The sequence below is a fragment of the Pelophylax lessonae genome, assembly GCF_965119305.1.
Source record: "Pelophylax lessonae genome assembly, chromosome: 2".
Lineage (NCBI taxonomy): Eukaryota > Metazoa > Chordata > Amphibia > Anura > Ranidae > Pelophylax > Pelophylax lessonae.
The window spans coordinates 112,811,045-112,828,882 of NC_138769.1; positions in this window are offsets into that span (position 1 = coordinate 112,811,045).

A 17,838-nucleotide genomic window follows, 5' to 3' on the forward strand; every position below is an offset into this window, starting at 1 on the left:
CGGCCCGGATTTCAGAACCCCATTGAAATCAATGGGACCCAAACTTCGGTAATCAAAAAACACAATTTTTAAGCCCTAAAACCCAATAAATGCCCCTAAAAAGTCCCAAGGGTTCTGGGTCATGCCCCATTAACTATTAATCACACAAAAAAAAGTTCTTAAAAATTGTAATTTTTGATAAAAAAGCCAATTATTGAAAAAAAAGAGAGATTTTTTGATTTTGACTTTGGATTTAGTATCTGGGGGGTCTAAAAAGTGTACATGTGAAGTTTCAGCTCTGTAGCATGTCCAGAACCATGAAAAAGAAAAAGATAATTTTTCAGTAGAACAGGGATGTGGGACCCTCCTTTTACACCTATATGATCTTTTTTTCTGGTTCTGGACATGCTACAGAGCTGAAACTTCACAGGTACACCTTTTAGACCCCCCAGACACAAAATCACACAAAAAAGCTCTTAAAAATTGTCATTTTTGATAAAAAAGCCAATTATTGAAAAATTAAAAAAAAAACAAAAAGAGAGATTTTTTGATTTTTACTTTGGATTTCGTATCTGGGGGGTCTAAAAAGTGTACATGTGAAGTACACTTCAGCTCTGTAGCATGTCTGTAGCATGTCCAGAACCATAAAAAAAAAAGATTGTTTGTATTAGAACACTTTCAGCTCAGGGGGTTAGCTTCTCTTCTCGGTTTTCACACCTTGCCGGTTTCAAAGCAGGCATTTTTTTGGGTTCTTTGCAGTCAGGAAAAACATCTGAACTTGTGTATAGTGGTACTGTGCACAAGTTCTGATGTTTTGCCTGCCTCCAAAAACTCCCAAAAAATGCCAGCAAAAACACACCTGGGCATTTTTTTTTGACGCTAGCGTTTTTTTTGGCATTTTTTGGGGTTCTTTTGAGGCAGGCAAAACATCTGAACTTGTGTATAGTGGTATATATACACACATAATTATATGTATATAGACACCTAGCCATATATAGGTGGGATAGTAGCAGAAATATATTACTGTAAATGATTTCATTAGCGCAAGCATATATTTCTGTTACTATCACACCTATATATGTCTAGGGGTATATATACAGACATATATGTGTATATATACCCCCTATACACATGTTCAGATGTCATGTCTGACATCAAACATGTCCTCAAAAAAGCACTGGCAGTGGCAACCCCTGCAGCATGAAAAATGCTTGGCTGGTGAGAAGCCATATTCCTGTCCCGAAGCAACTCAGAGAAATGATCATTTCTCTATAGCGGTCACCCTGCTATGGAAGGGTTTTGTCACCCTTCCATAGCAGTCACTGTCAGTTAACCCTACACTACACTACGGTCCCTTTACACTTAACACTTTCCCTACAGAAACTAAATTTTTGAAGCTAACTTAAGTGTAAAGGAGCACTCTAACTACACTAGATATCCCTTTCCTCACACTAAAAATAGCTAAATGACACTTTGTAACACATTAGAACAGAACAGCATTCCACTCTCTTCCATGTCCCGTACAAGAATGCTAGGAATTTGGCGGGGGCGATCTTATATACTGGGGGGCGTATTCACTAATGATTGGTCTAGGGACCCCCTAGTCACTCCAATCACATTCCTAGCATTCTCCTGCCCCCTCAATTGGCTTTTGCTAATGGTTCTGGTCCAATCATGGGCTTTTAAAGCCCATTTCCTGAAGCATTGCATTTTGGTCGGTTCTGGTTGCCGAATTCTGAACTTTTTTGGGCAAAAAGTTCTAAATTCGGCCGAACCTCGAACACCCAATGTTCGGGCCGAACCGATGGTGGACCCGAACCGTTCGATCATCCCTACTTGTCACCCAGGTGTAGAAACATATTGCCTTGGGTGTTAATTGTGCCTATGAAACCTATACCAAACAATAAGCTAAAGAGAAAAGAAACACCCACAAAGCTAGTCAGCTTAGACAGTCTTGCAGAGATTCCAAATCCCCAACAAATGTAATTAGCAACAGCGGCATCCGGGGCTTGATAGCTGCTGCTAATCCAGGACTGATTCATTTTGAGAAATGTCAGCTGGTCAACGGAGTCTGTGGACAGATGCACTGTTTTATCTGTCACAAAACCTCCAGCAGCACTGAATGCCTGTTTGGAAAGCATGCTGGATGCAGGGCAGCCCCGCAGCTCAGTTGCATACTGGGCAAGTTCTGGCCAGTAGTCTTTTGTCATGACCCAGTAACTTAGTGTATTGTATAAAAAAGAAATTCCAGAGTAGCTAGAATTTTATATAGCGCTTGCTGGTATTACCAAGGAAAGAGATATTTATTGTGTTACACTTATTATTCTGCTTTAAGTTACACACTTATTTGAGCATATTATTTCACCTACTGGCCACCCTGACCCACCCATTATTAGTATCCAAGCTATAGGCAAGCAATTGCTCTTTCCTTGGTAATACCAGCAAGCGCTATATAAAATTCTACCTACTCTGGAATTTCTTTTTTAAACACAGTTTTACCCTATAGCAGCTGCTAACATCACACATTTAATTATTTATTTATTCATTTATTCTAAAATTCCCCCACTCTCCAAATAGGCCACCCATAGGCGCGAGGAATATACGCTATTCAGTGTATATATTTTTACAACCTAGTGTATTGGCCACTGGAAAGCTCTCCATGTCTGTTTTTGCCCCTAGATAATCTTCCACCATATAATGCAGACGTTGTGGATGGGATGTGGAAGCTGACAGCCCTAGGGGCTGAGGACTAAAAAATGTTTTTAATTGTTTGACCAACAGAAGCCTCAAGAATACCTTTTCCATTGGACTGTAACCTAGTCTGGAAAGGCGTTATATAAACTCCTCTTTAAGGTGTCCTCAAGATATTTCATCCTGTGCTCCCTCTGTGAGGGCAGGATGAGTTCTGAGACTTTCCCCTCATAACGGTGGTCAAGTAGGGTTGCCAACCACTAATGATCCTTCTCCTTGATGCCACAAATTCTCAGGCCCTTTTACAGGCTTTGAAGAATAAGGGAGCCCATGCGCCGCAAGTTTGTGGAGGCATGAGAATCAGAGTCCTCAGGGCCTCCTCCCAGCCACGTACTAATCTCAAGGTTTCTGGAGACTGAAAACCATCTCTTAGAGATTGACATATGTCATCCTCTGCTTCAATGCCTTCATAACTACCATAATCCTCCTCCTCCTTCTCTTCTTGTGTGTTCTGTGGCCTCACAATAATGGTGTCTGCACAAAGTGGGCCTTGAGAGGAAAGGATGTCCTCCTCGACCTCCCCCCTGCTGTGCCTCGAGTGCCCTGTCCATAACGCCACGCAGAGTATTCTCCAGCAGGAACACAAGAGGAATAGTGTCACTCATGTATGCATTGTCATGGCTCACCATCCTTGTTACCTCTTTTAAATAGTGACAATACAGTGCATGCATCCTTTATCAGCAGTCATTGGCTTGGGGAAATAAATCTGAGCTCCGATAAGCCTATTCTTGTGCTATACTCACACAGGTACTCGTTGATGGCCCTCTACTGAATGTGTAGGCTGCAACATTGCCAACATTGGGAGGCATGTCACAAATCAAGTGGTTTACAGGCAGGTGGAATTTCACTAAATTTCAGCCAACCGAACACTGACTGTGTCTGACTGCCTTAAAATGGCTACAGACTCTTCTGGCCTGCCTTTGAAGATCTTGCCACCTCAACCTCGTCTGAAGAAGGAGCCGAGTGCGCATGCTCCGAAACGCGTTACGTCACTTCCGGTTAGCTTGCGGTTCACCGTGGCTTCCGATCTAACCAGCTCCGTGGTTAAGCTTCCTGGATCGTCATCTTCTGGCTGCGGGACGGTCAGAACACGGAGGACTGAATCCGGGGAACAGCCACATTATGGAACATGGTTTAGAGCAATATTACATGTGAGTTACTACATATTGTTTGTCATGTAATAAAGCCTCTTGCTAATTTCACTGGAGCCTGTTTTCTTCTATTTGCTGCCAGTGGGATTTCCTGTTCTTTACCTGCCAGAGCTGCCCTGAATTTTAACAATAACCGTGAAGTCTGATCTGCAAACAGCCTCTGGTCATCTGGCTGTTTTGCGTCTGGTGAACACCCCTTTGGCACTAGCGCCCAACACCCCTCTCCTTGCCACCTCAACCTCTGCAACATCTTCAAGATACACCCCTTCCTAATCAAGGATACCACAGAGCTTCTAATCCACTCCCTGGTCATCTCTTGTCTCCATTACTGCAACTCCCTTCTCATTGGCTTACCTTTAAAAGGCTATCATCCTTCAGTCCATCATGAACGCTGCTGCCAGGCTCATCCACCTTGCAAACCGCTCTGTGTCTGCTACCCCTCTTTGCCAATCCCTCCATTGGCTGCGACTCAACCAACAAATTAAAATCAAGTTACTAACCATAACTTACAAAGCCATTCATAAATTGAAGCCCGGCTAGATCACTAACTTGGTCTCAAAATACCTACCAACTCATTCTCTTCGAATACCAACCAACTCATTCTCTTTGTTCCTCCCAGGACCTCCTGCTCTCTAGCTCCCTTGTAACCTCTTCCCATGCTTGCTTCCAGGACTTCTTCAGAGCCTCTTCTATCCTCTGGAATGCTCTACCCCAATCTGTCTGACTATCTCCTACTTTGTCCACTTTCAGGTGATCCCTAATTACACATCTCTTCAGAGAAATATATCTGGCAACCACCTAACAACTGTACTTTTACTTTCTTCATCAGCCCATCCCCCACAGTTATTACCTCTTGTATCTCTTGACCCTCCCTCTTAGATTGTAAGCGCTAATGAGCAGGGCCCTCTGATTCCTACTGTATTAAAGTGTATTGTATTTGTAGTGTCTAACCTCAAGTTATAATGCACTGCATAAACTGTCGGCGATATATAAATCTTATATAATAATATTAATAAAAATAATGTTTAAGTCATGTATAGGAGGAACCTTGTTGGTAGCACGGAAATCTTTGGTATAGAAGCCGGGACAGAAACTGGAGCTGGAGAAGCAAACAACTGCGATGGAAGAGGAATAGAAGCTGTGGTCTGATCAGCAGCAGGCAATGCAAGGCAGCACTTTATCCATTTATCCCCATAAGGAGCACCGGCTCTCTCCGTAAGCTTTCGCAGGAGCATCTTCATGGTGTGCATGAAAGATGCCTCTTCTTCTTTGCCGACCCATGGCCGACTGTTTACTACGCATTCAAAATGTCTTTATATAGGGACTTGCTTGTGCCAAAATTAATATGTATCCCAGTTTAAACCAAATAAATTTAGTAGTTATTTCAAACTGTCAACTGCTCTAACTGTCAAATTTAATTATATGGTCTGCCACGGTCCCAAGCGTGGGCGGTGCAAATTTATTTGCCCCTCCCCTCTCCCTTCTTAGCACAGCAGATATCAGATCTAGGTACAAAATCTAGGTATATCAGTCTCACAGTGGGTGCCTCAAGACAATGACCTAATGACCTTTCTAGGAATGTAACCCTGAGGGTGCTTCCTACCTTTGCAGTGATTCTATGAGAACTTCTATGAGAAAAGTGTACCTGTGAATACAAGAAGTCATAGGGGTTGTTTTTTAAGCATGCATCCGTGCTTCTTGTACTACTTTGTATACTGTCACTGATTTATGTGTATAAATTCCTATGTGCATCAAATTTGTAAACTTCAATAAAACCTCTATACTAGAAAAAGACAAAAAAGGAAGATAGTTCTAGAAGAGTAATATCAGGGTTCACATATGGTTTCCAAATAACCTTTTTCATTGCCTCCTGCATGATACAGTGGAAGCACTGAATATCCCAGTGAGATTTAACCATCACCAAGAATGATAATGTCTGACGAAATTCAGGGAACTATTATTGTGGCAGCATAGATAAGTACAGTCACCAATCACAGCACATCATGCCCTTAGGACAACTGTACAAATGTGTGTGGTTTTTTTTTAGAAAAAAAAGCAGTTTCTTTATAATGAGACCATTATCAGTTTAAATAATCTTTAGCAAGACTCTATTTGTGCTGGTTAAAATGCAGTCAATATTGATTTATTGACATGCCTTTAATCAGCTTGTCTTTTTTCCTGAAATAGATGTTTTTTGTGACGTAGCCTCTAATGCTATTTAATCACAGCTTTACTGATTGTGTTCGTTGAAACTCTTTTCTATCAAGACTGGATAAGATGAAAAAAAAGAGTGACAGTCACTGGGTATAAGCAAGTATCTGTTTCCCTTCTTCTTGAAGTGTTTAAAGTGATTGTAAACAATCACCTTGTCAAAAAAAAACCCCATTCAGTTAAAAATAGAAATTAAATGCAAAACATTTTTGTATAGCTACTATAAAAAATAAATAAATACCTTTTTTCCTTTTTTTTTTTTAAAGTGATCACGCTCCCTCTGTTCTCAGCTGCATAAGAGCTGGGGGAGGAGAAGCAGCAGCAGGGCAGTGCAGAGACCTTTGGAGGGGCAGGTGCTCAAAGTATAAAAGGGGCACATGGAACAGGGCTTTAAATGGGGCTGTGCTCAAAATATCAATACAGCAATGTATCATGATTAGAGTTGAGCGGACACCTGGATGTCCGTGTTCGGTGGGTTCGGCCGAACTTTATAAAAAAGTCCGGGTCCGTGTCCCGGACTTTTTCCGAACTTTACCCGGACACCGAACCCCATTGAAGTCAATGGGGACCCGAACTTTCAGGCACTAAAATGGCTCTAAAACACCAATGGAAAGGGCTAGAGTGCTGCAAATGGCAGCAAAACATAGTTAAGAGCATGGCAAGCGCTCTGCAAACAAATGTGGATAGGGAATTAACTTAAAACAACAAAAAAAAACAGAAAAATAAAACAATGTTCTTCATCTGTGAAGGACAAGGCCCATATGGAGTAGGAGGGAGGTTGAGGTGGTGGTGGATGTGGCGGTGTCATAGGCATGCACACAGGGTGTTCCGGGTGTGCCTGGGCACACCCTAATCACCTAGGGCACATTAGCATTATCGCTCTGTTTGCCAGTGAGGAGATGGGAAAGATCTCCCTCGGACCTGCTCTGCCATAAGAGAAGTGCCACACACATCTATTTCACTTTGCCAGCAGGGAGAGTAATGTACCGGGGCCATATGCATGTAGGCAAACACATGCATGTGTATTTAAACTTTGGGGTGCACACCCTAATGCAATAGGCTGCGCACACCTATGGGCGGTGTAGGTGGAAGCGGCGGTGGAGGAGGACGAAGTAGCCAACACTGCTTTTTTTCAGTCATTTTAAATGAGGGTACACCCCAAAAGAGTGAGAAAGATCAAAAATAGAACAATGGCTGGGTAAGGTCAGTATCCATCTCTATTCTGCACAAGGTACAGAAAAGTCCTGTGGGATCCATGCCTGGTTCATTTTAATGAACGTGAGCTTGTCCACATTGTCTCTGGACAGGCGGCTGCGCTTGTCTGTGATAACGCCCCCAGCCGTGCTAAATACACGTTCAGATAATACACTGGCTGCAGGGCACGCCAGCACCTCCAAGGCGTAAAGGGCAAGCTCAGGCCATGTGCCCAATTTGGAGACCCAGAAGTTGAAGGGGGCAGACCCGTCATTCACTACATGTAGGCGTGTGCACACATACTGCTCCACCATGTTGGTAAAATGCTGCCTCCTGCTAAGACGTTCCATATGAGCTGCTGGTGCTGCTGTTTGTTGTGGCGTGCTGACAAAGCTTTTCCACATTTCGGCCATGCTAACCCTGCCTTCTGAGGTGCTGGCGGTGCCCTGGTTGCATTGGCGACCTCTTCCTCCTCCTCCTCTGCCTTGGCCTTGTGCTTCCACTGTGGCCGGGCTATCAGGTGGGAATGCCAGCAGCATTGCGTCTACCAGCGTGCGCTTGTACTCGCGCATCTTGCGATCGCGCTCCAGTGAGTGAATTAAGGACGGTACATTGTCCTTGTAACGGGGATCCAGCAGCGTGGCCACCCAGTATTCAGCACAAGTTAGAATGTGAGCAACTCGGTGGTCGTTGGGGAGACACTGCAGCATGTAATCGCTCATGTGTGCCAGGCTGCCCAGAGGCAACGAAAGGCTGTCCTCTGTGGGAGATGTATTGTCTGTGTCCTCTGTATCCCCCCAGCCACACACCAGTGATGGCCATGAGCTGGCCTGGGTGCCACCCTGCTGTGAACATGGTTCCATCTCCTCCTCCATCTCCTCCTCGTCATCCTCCTCATCCTCCAGAACTGTGCCCCTGTTGGACAATTGTGTCCCTGGCGTTTGGGGTGCAGGAACCCACCCTCGGAGCCACTTGCAAATGATTGCCCTGAAAGCCTTGGAAATGTTACCTCTTCATCCTCCTCCTCCTCATCCTGTGCCACATCCTCTTCCAAGGAGGCATAGAAGGAGGCATAGAAGTGGAATAGTTAAGCTGACAACGGCATCATCGGCACTGGCCATGTTGGTGGAGTACTCAAAACAGCGCAACAAGGCACACAGGTCTCGCATGGAGGCCCAGTTATTGGTGGTGAAGTGGTGCTGTTCCGCAGAGCGACTCACGCATGCGTGCTGCAGCTGAAACTCCACTATGGCCTGCTGCTGCTCGCACAGTCTTTCCAGCATGTGCAAGGTGGAGTTCCACCTTGTGTGCACGTCACATATGAGGCGGTGAGCGGGAAGGCCGAAGTTACGATGCAGCGCTGACAGGTGAGCAGCAGCAGGGTGAGAACGCCGAAAGTGCGCACAGATGGCCCACACTTTCTGCAGCAGCTCTGACATATCGGGGTAATTTTTAAGGAACCTCTGCACCACCAAATTCAGCACATGCACCAGGCAAGGGATGTGCATCAAACCGGCCCAGAGCTGCTATGAGATTTCGCCCGTTATCGCACACCACCAGGCCGGGCTTGAGGCTCGCTGGCAGCAACCACTCATTTGTCTGCTGTTCCTTGCTCCTCCACAACTCCTGCGCGGTGTGTGGTTTTTCCCCCAAACAGGCAAGTTTTAAAACTGCCTGCTGTCGTTTACCCCTGGCTGTGCTGAAGTTGGTGGTGAAGGTGTTACGCAGACCGGATGAGGAGGCGGTAGAGGATGAGGAAGCGGAGTAGAAGGAGTTAGAAACAGGAGGCAAACTGAAGCGCCCTGCAATCCTCGGTGGTGGAAGGACATGCGCCAAATTTCTATCCGCCTCAGGCCCATCCGCCACTGCATTTACCCAGTGTGACATTAGGGAGATATAACGCCCCTGACCGTGCTTACTGGTCCACGTATCGGTAGTTAGGTGGACCTTGGCACAGATGGCGTTGCGCAGTGCACACCTGATTTTTTCCCCCACTTGGTTGTGCAGGGAAGGGATGGCTTGCCTGGAAAAGTAGTGGCGGCTGGGCACGACGTACTGTGGGACAGCCACCGACATAAGGCTTTTAAAACTGTGCGTCTCCACCAGACGGAATGACAGCATTTCAAAGGCCAAGAACTTTGAAATGCTGGCATTCAGGGCCAGGGATCGCGGGTGGGTAGGGGGGTACTTCCTCTTCCTCTGAAGTGTTTGGGAGATGGAAAGCTGAACGCTTCCACGGGACATTGTGGAGATGGTTGGTGACCCAGTTGCCAGTTGGTGGTGTTGCTGACAGATCGTCTGTTTGCAGGGTGGCAGGTGCCGGTATCACTACAGAGGTGGATGGAGAGGCCGAGACTGCAGCAGAAGAGAAAGCAGGAGGAGCCAGAGACCTTTCTTGGTTTTGAAGGTGTCTACTCCACTGCAGCTCGTGCTTTGCACTTAGATGCCTGATCATGCAGGTTGTGCTCAGGTTGAGAAGGTTTATGCCTCGCTTCAGGCTCTGATTGCACAGGGTGCAAACCACTCGTGTCCCGTCATCAGCACATTTTATGAAGAACTTCCACGCTAGAGAACTCCTTTGAGCTGGCTTTGGTGTGCTCGGTCCCTTGCTGCGTTGGGCAGTAGCAGGCGTAGTGTCTAGGGCACAGCCGCTCTGCTTCTGCACCCTGCTCACTCTTCTGCTGTGCTGGTGGCTCTGTGCGACCACCGCCTCTTCCTCCAAACTACTCACATCACCTGCATGACCTTCATTCCATGTGGGGTCGAGGACCTCATCGTCCTCCACATCATCTTCCACCCAGTCTTCACCCCTGCCCTCCTTGTCGGTCTCCACAATTCTGAGTGCCGCAGCAGTTGGCACCTGTGTTTCGTCATCATCGGAGACGTGCTGCGATGGTCCTTCCATGTACTCATCTTGAGAAATAAGTGGTTGGGCATCGCTGCACTCAATCTCTTCCACTTCTGGGGCAGGGCTAGGTGGATGGCCCTGGGAAACCCTGCTGACAGAGTCATCAAAAAGAAGCAGAGACTGCTGCATGACTTGGGGCTCAGACTGCTTGCCTGATTTGCAAGGGGGTGAGGTGAAAGACGGTTGGACATTGGCTGCAGGTGCCAACTCTGACCTTTCTGCAGTAGACTGGGTGGGAGACAATGTGAAGGAACTGGAGGCACTGTCAGCAACCCAATCTACTATCGCCTGTGCTTCTTCTGGCCTCATCATTTCTAGAGGTGCATGATGCCCTACCAAATACTGCTGCAGGTTCTGTTGCCTACTCACACTTGAGGAAGGTGTTTCACTTGTGCGTGTAGCTGGCACAGATCGACCACGTCCTCTCCTTGCAACAGGAGCTCTACCAGCAGCACCACGACCCAGGCCACGGTCCCTATTTGACGGTCTCCTCATATTTCTGTCATTTATGATCTTGCCCTAGAAAGGTGTTTATTGAATAGCGGAACAAAACAACAACAGTATCGCACGGTTGTATCTCACAGTCAAATATGCAAACTATGCCGCAATTTAATTTTTTTTACCCCAAAAGGGTGTTTATTAAATAGCGGAATAGAAAAACAGTATACAAATACAACGGGTGTATCGCACAGTCAAATATGCAAAGTATGACGCAAATTTAATTTTTTTCACCCCAAAAGGGTGTATATTGAATAGCGGAATAGGAAAAATTTTATAAAACGGTGTATCTCACACGTACAAACACAGACTAGGCCCCGATTACAATTTTTTGTACCCTAAAGGCAGGATGCGGAAGAGGAGCAGGAGGAGTTCGGAACAGGAGGCAAACTGAAGCGCCCTGCAATCCTCGGCGGTGGAAGGAGATGCGCCAAACAAATTTAAAAAGGTGTATCTCACATGTACCGATACAGACTATGCCGTAATTTAATTTTTTACACTCAAAAAGGGTGTAGATTGAATAGCGGAATAGAAAATTTTTTATAAAACGGTGTATCTCACACGTACAAACACAGACTAGGCCCCGATTACAATTTTTTGTACCCTAAAGGCAGGATGAGAATGAGGAGTAGGAGGAGTTCGGAACAGGAGGCAAGCTGAAGCACCCTGCAATCCTCGGCGGTGGAAGATGTGCCCCAAAAGATTGGAAGGTGTATCTCACACATACCGATACAGACTATGCCGCAATTTAATTATTTTTACCCCAAAGGGTGTAGATTGAATAGCGGAATAGAAAAAATTTTATAAAACGTTGTATCTCACACGTACAAACACAGACTAGGCCCCGATTACAATTTTTTGTACCCTAAAGGCAGGATGAGGATGAGGAGTAGGAGGAGTTCGGAACAGGAGGCAAACTGAAGCACCCTGCAATCCTTGGCGGTGGAAGATGCGCCCCAAAAGATTGGAAGGTGTATCTCACACGTACCGATACAGACTATGCCGCAATTTAATTCTTTTTACCCCAAAGGGTGTAGATTGAATAGCGGAATAGAAATTTTTTTATAAAACGGTGTATCTCACACGTACAAATACAGACTAGGCCCCGATTACAATTTTTTGTACCCTAAAGGCAGGATGAGGATGAGGAGTAGGAGGAGTTTGGTACAGGCAGGAGGCAAACTGAAGCACCCTGCAATCCTCGGCGGTGTAAGATGAGCCCCAAAAATTGGAAAGGTGTATCTCACACGTACCGATACAGACTATGCCGCAATTTAATTCTTTTTACCCCAAGGGTGTAGATTGAATAGCGGAATAGAAAATATGATATCAAAAGGTGTATCTATCTCACACGTACAGACCCAGACTAGGCCCTGATTACTATTTTTTGTACCCTAAAGGCAGGATGAGGAGTAGGAGAAGTTCGGAACAGGCAGGAGGCAAACTGAAGCACCCTGCAATCCTTGGCGGTATAAGATGAACCCCAAAAATTGGAAAGGTGTATCTCACACGTACCGATACAGACTATCCCGCAATTTCATTCTTTTTACCCCAAGGGAGTAGATTGAATAGAGGAATAGAAAATATGATATCAAAAGGTGTATCTATCTCACACATACAGACCCAGACTAGGCCCTGATTACTATTTTTTGTACCCTAAAGGCAGGATGAGGAGTAGGAGGAGTTTGGAACAGGCAGGAGGCACACTGAAGCACCCTGCAATCCTCGGCGGTATAAGATGCGCCCCAAAAATTGGAAAGGTGTATCTCACACGTACCGATACAGACTATCCCGCAATTTAATTCTTTTTACCCCAAAGGGTGTAGATTGAATAGCGGAATAGAAAATATGATATAAAATTGGTGATTTTTCAATAGCACATGTGAACACAGCAGTGTCTTATGTCAGTCACCTCTGCTGCAGGCTATGAAGGGGAAAAAAAAGAAAATTCCCCTTTAAGTTTGTAATTTTTAAATAGATTAGTACAGACTATGCCACAATTTAATTTTTTTAACCCAAAAGGGTGTATATTGAATAGTGGAATAGAAAAAAGTGTATAAAATTGAAAATCATCACTCAATAATAGCACATGTGAACACAGCAGTGTCTTATCACAGTCAGCACTGAAGCAAAAACGCTGCACACAACTGACTGATAAAAATAGATTTTTTTCTCCCTCCTCCTCAGCGGGCAAAAAGATTGTGTTCACTGCACCACCCCACACACAGCAAAATCGATGTAGAATACTGACCCTGCCTATTCTCCACCCTCGCCCTAAAATGATCGATAAGATCGTTCACTGGCACTGCACAACCAACCCCCCACACAGCAAAATCGATGTAGAACACTGACCCTGCCTATTCTGCAGCCTCGCCCTAAAATGCTCTAATAACTCGCCCTGCCTGCAGCACTCTGACCTGTCCCTGCATTCTTTTCGGACACAATACAATTTTTCACTGTCTGTCCCTAATCAGCAGCCAGCACGTATGATGTGTGCTCTCTCCCTAAACTACAGCAGAATGGCGCAGCACGCTGGGGCTCTCGAACTTATAAAGACATGGTCACATGCTTCAGATGGCCAATCACAGCTACTAATACATTAGTAGGCATGGCTGGGATGGCTTAAGACACACCAGTTAAACGCTTGTTGATTTGCTGTTGAAAGCCTGCCATTAAAAGCGCGCCATTACATACAAACCCGGAAATAAAATGACCGGATTTTAAACCCGAACATACAGTAAAGTTTTCGGGTCCGTGTTCGGGTAACAAAAATCCAATTATTCGGTACGAACCCGAATAATACAGTCCGTGTTCGCTCAACACTAATCATGATGCATTCCTTCTTGATACGCGTATCGATATGGATGATTCTGTATTGATAGGGCAGAAAAATGCTGTGATGCAGCTTTAAAAAAGAAACAGAACAGAAAAGACTATTTAAAGTTTAAAGGTAAAACATATTTTGTGTCTTAAGTTGTGCCAACCTGAAGACTTTTTCTTCTCTGTTATACAGAATTATAAAGAAGGTACGGCTGGTGGGTACTGCTGGCTGGTACTGCTGGCTGGTACTGCTGGCTGGTACTGATGGTGGGTTCTGATGGCAGGTAATGCTGGTGGGTACTAATGGCTGGTACTGATGGCTGGTACTGCTGGCGGGTACTGCTGGTGGGTACTGATGCCGGGTACTGATGGCAGGTACTGTTGGTGGGTACTGATGGCAGGTACTGCTGGTGGTTACTGCTGGCTGGTACTGCTGATGGGAAATGCTGGCTCCTCTGAGACACATCAAAGCTGGAGTATGAGGAGTGGCGCTGGAGGAAGCATGCAGAGCCGATGATTCCTTTATCTCTCCTCACTGGTGGAGTGCATTCGATATCACTCCACCTGTGACAGGACGGAGTCGGAACTATACAGGAAGCATCGGCTTTGTTCTGACTTAGGGATACGCTGACAGCTGATGTCCGACAGCCAGGCAGCCAGAACATTGCGCGCCACTTGCGGGTGTCAGGGAGCCGCAGCCCAAATGTAGGAGACTACCGCACCTCACGGCAGACTTGGGATGTCTGCCTTGACAAAAGGGCACTCTGGGAATCTAGGGACAAAGGGGCAGGTGCTCAAGCACCCTCCACCCCCCCCATCTGCACGTTCCTGAGCAGCAGTACACTGAACTTCCCAGTGAATGGCTGTGCAGCGGGGGGGGGGGGGGGCATGTCAGGAGAAGTCTGATCATTAGAGGAGAGTACACTGGGTCCCCAGCAGAGCTAGAAAACTGACCTCTCCTGCCTAGTGGTCATTTTTTAGCAGAGGGACTGGCAGAAAACACCAGGAATTTCACACAATGGAAAGAAAATAGGATACTTTCTCATACAGGTACATGGTACTGCAGGCACATATCAGGAATATGAAGTGTCGGGGTAACACATGCTTTGGCATTGCACTGTATCATACAAATACCAAAAACTATTTAGGCAAACCGTTCATTAGATTGCAGTCTCACACTTTAATCACTTGACCTCTGAAAGGTTGTACCCCCTTCATTACCAGAGTCTTTTTTTGCTATTCAGCACTGCACTACTTTACCTGGCAATTGCTTGGTGATGCAGCACTGTTCACACAAATAGAGTCTTCTTTTGGTGGTATTGAATCACCACTTGGTTATTTATTTATTTAATTTTTTATTATTTTTTGCTAACTATATATGCTATGTAAAGTATATTGCTATAAATACCAAATATTTTGGAAAAAAACATTTCACTTAATTTCCGTAATAAAGTTTTGCAAATCTTTCTTTATAAATTTAAGCCAAAATGTTGTCTGCTACATTTCTTTGGTAAAAAGAAAAAACGCAAATCAGTGTATATTAGTTAGTCTGTGTGAAAGTTATAGTGTGTACACACTATGGTATATATACTGTATTTGAAAATTGATTAACCCTGATGTACTGAAGGCCTTTCCCATTTCTTGAGGCCCTAAAATATCAGGACAGTACAAATATCTCTCATATTATCTCTTTTTGGAAAGCAGATAGCCCAAGGTATTTAGTAAGATGCATGGCACGTTTTTTGAAGTTGTAATTTTTTTTTTTACCACATTCTTTTTGCAAGATAAAGAAAATAAATAAATGTTTTTTTTTTTTTTTTTTTTTTGCATACTGTCACCAGTATAGTACAGTATCATCACATGACTGGTATGGTCGTGTTTAGGGATACTGACTGGTGACAGTATGTACAAAAAAGAAGTAACTTTTTATTCATTTTTTTTTAAATATTTTAATTCTTGTTGCACAATTTTGTTTTTTGTTTTACAATTTTTTTTATTTTTCACATACTCTCATCAGAGTGCACCATTTTTACACTGTGATTGCTCATTACTGGTATCATCACTGTAACAGCAATTGTTTGAGCTGTCATGAATGGCTTTCATTCTTGACTCCTTGTTTATTATTATGATGCTGTGATTGGCCAAAGCTATCAAATAGTAAGGGGTTGTGTTATTGACCCAGGTACCATGTGATCACTTGTTACCAATCACACAGTGGTAAATAATGATGTCATTAATGGATTACATTCATGACTGTTGTTTACTAGGTGACTTGTGATTGTACAAGTTTCACGCGATATCTGACCCATAGGCGTGCACAGGGGGTGTGCCAGGTGCTCCTGGGCACACCCTAATCCCTACATGCGGATTCCCCCTTACTGCCAGGCTTCCCCTAGTATTGCACCTTTTCCCACAGCAGTGCTGCTGGCTTCCCTCCTCTCCTCTCCCTTTGGCTGCTGTAAGGGAGGGTTTAGAATGGAGAGCAGGAGGAGGGGGCTAGTAAATATGTCCTGCCCTTTCCTTTTTTTAAATGAACACAGTGAACACACTCACTGTGTGCATTCATAACTGAAGTAAACTGTGTTTACTATGCTTCAGGTTGTGAATGAACAAGAAGCCGCTCAGCACAGAGCACGTCCCATTCATTCACTGTCCAGTGCAGCTGAGGCTGTAGAGAAAGGCGTGTGTGTTTGAGCTTTGTGGTGCACACCCTAATGCAATAGGCTGCGCACACCAATGATCTGACCCGATAACAGCGGCCTGATACTGAGCACTGCAATCCACTGGGTCCACCACAGTGCGCACGAGCAGGACAACATACTGGTACATCGCAGTGGCTGCTCAAGCAGCCAGCCAACAGTAAAATTATTGTTGCTGGTGAGCAAGTGGTTAAACTGTGCAACACAATTTTAGAGTCTGATTTTTTGGAAGCAAAAGCTGGGCTAATTTTAAAGTATATAATTCCTACTTGGCTGTCTTAGGTCACAGAACAAGAATATTTTAATGGATGTCCAAGAAATTACAAAAATTAATTATGGCTGATTACTCAGCTTATGCTAGGATAGATGCAAACTATAGCTTGCAATAATCTTCCAGGTTGTGTGTGCAGCAACAAAAGCCTTTACATTGGTTTAAAAAATATTTCAGCAGACAAAAATATATCATAGTTTAAAAATCATTCACAATAGAAACATAAAATGCCAATGTGGATATTGTCTTTCATTGCTCAGGTTTTCATCAATAAGGAAAAGTGGTCAAAACTGGAAATTAGACTGTTCAAAAACAGGTTTCAACTGAGTTTTACTAGCATGAGCTCTGTGGTCCATTGTTGTCCATTCACCTTGATAATGGGCTTCTGAAAGTCCCTGAGGCTGATTTACTAATGCTGAACTAACATCTTTTGCATTTTTGCTTGATGCACTTTACATGGAAATCAATAGAAACACAACTTAACATATGCTTTAAAAGACATGTTAGCAAGCATCATGATACATGTTGATGTGTCATAATGAACGTAAATGCAACATGCCCCATGTCAACAAGTATCATTGAGCACTGATGTGCATTATGACGTGCGTTGACATCAGGTGCAAAGTGTCATTTTAATGTGCTTTCTTTGATTTCAATGGAGAACACGTCAGAGGAAGTTTTATTTCAATAGAATCCCTGCTTACTTATTTCAACTGCACATAACTGGATTGTTAAAGTGGATACATACACAATTTTTTCTAGCTCCATGGTCCGGCCAAATGGATGTTTTTTTTCATGTTTCATTACATGACCATGTAACTTTGCATATGTATAGGTCATACCTTCCAAAGAGTGCTAGGAGCAGTACTACAGTGACCATGATATGACCTCTATCCAACCTGGCACCATTTTCAGGAAAATTAGGCAACAATCTCATGTATATGGTAGCAGCAGTTATGTGTCAACCACTCTTGGTGGAAAAAATGGATCAGCCAAGTTTGTACACCTTGTCAAATCGCTATTGTCCAAGCTGACTCCTACTCCCTCTTCTCTTCTCCATGCCATTCACCTGAACATGTATGCTTGACTATGTTGAGCATATATGTGTATAAGCCAACCTGCCATTAGATTTGTCTCAGACGACTCAAATTGTGCCTGTTTGTATGACAAGCTATAGCCATCTTATTCAACCCAGGGTTTCTATAATAAAGGCTCTGTTTTTCTCAGGATGACATCTTAACATTTCAGCTTTTACATAGTTATATAGGTAGTTAGGTTAAAAAAAGGCCAGCATCCATCAAGTTCGACCAATTTTACCCACTTTAAAATATGTTATTACTGAAACACTACAGAATA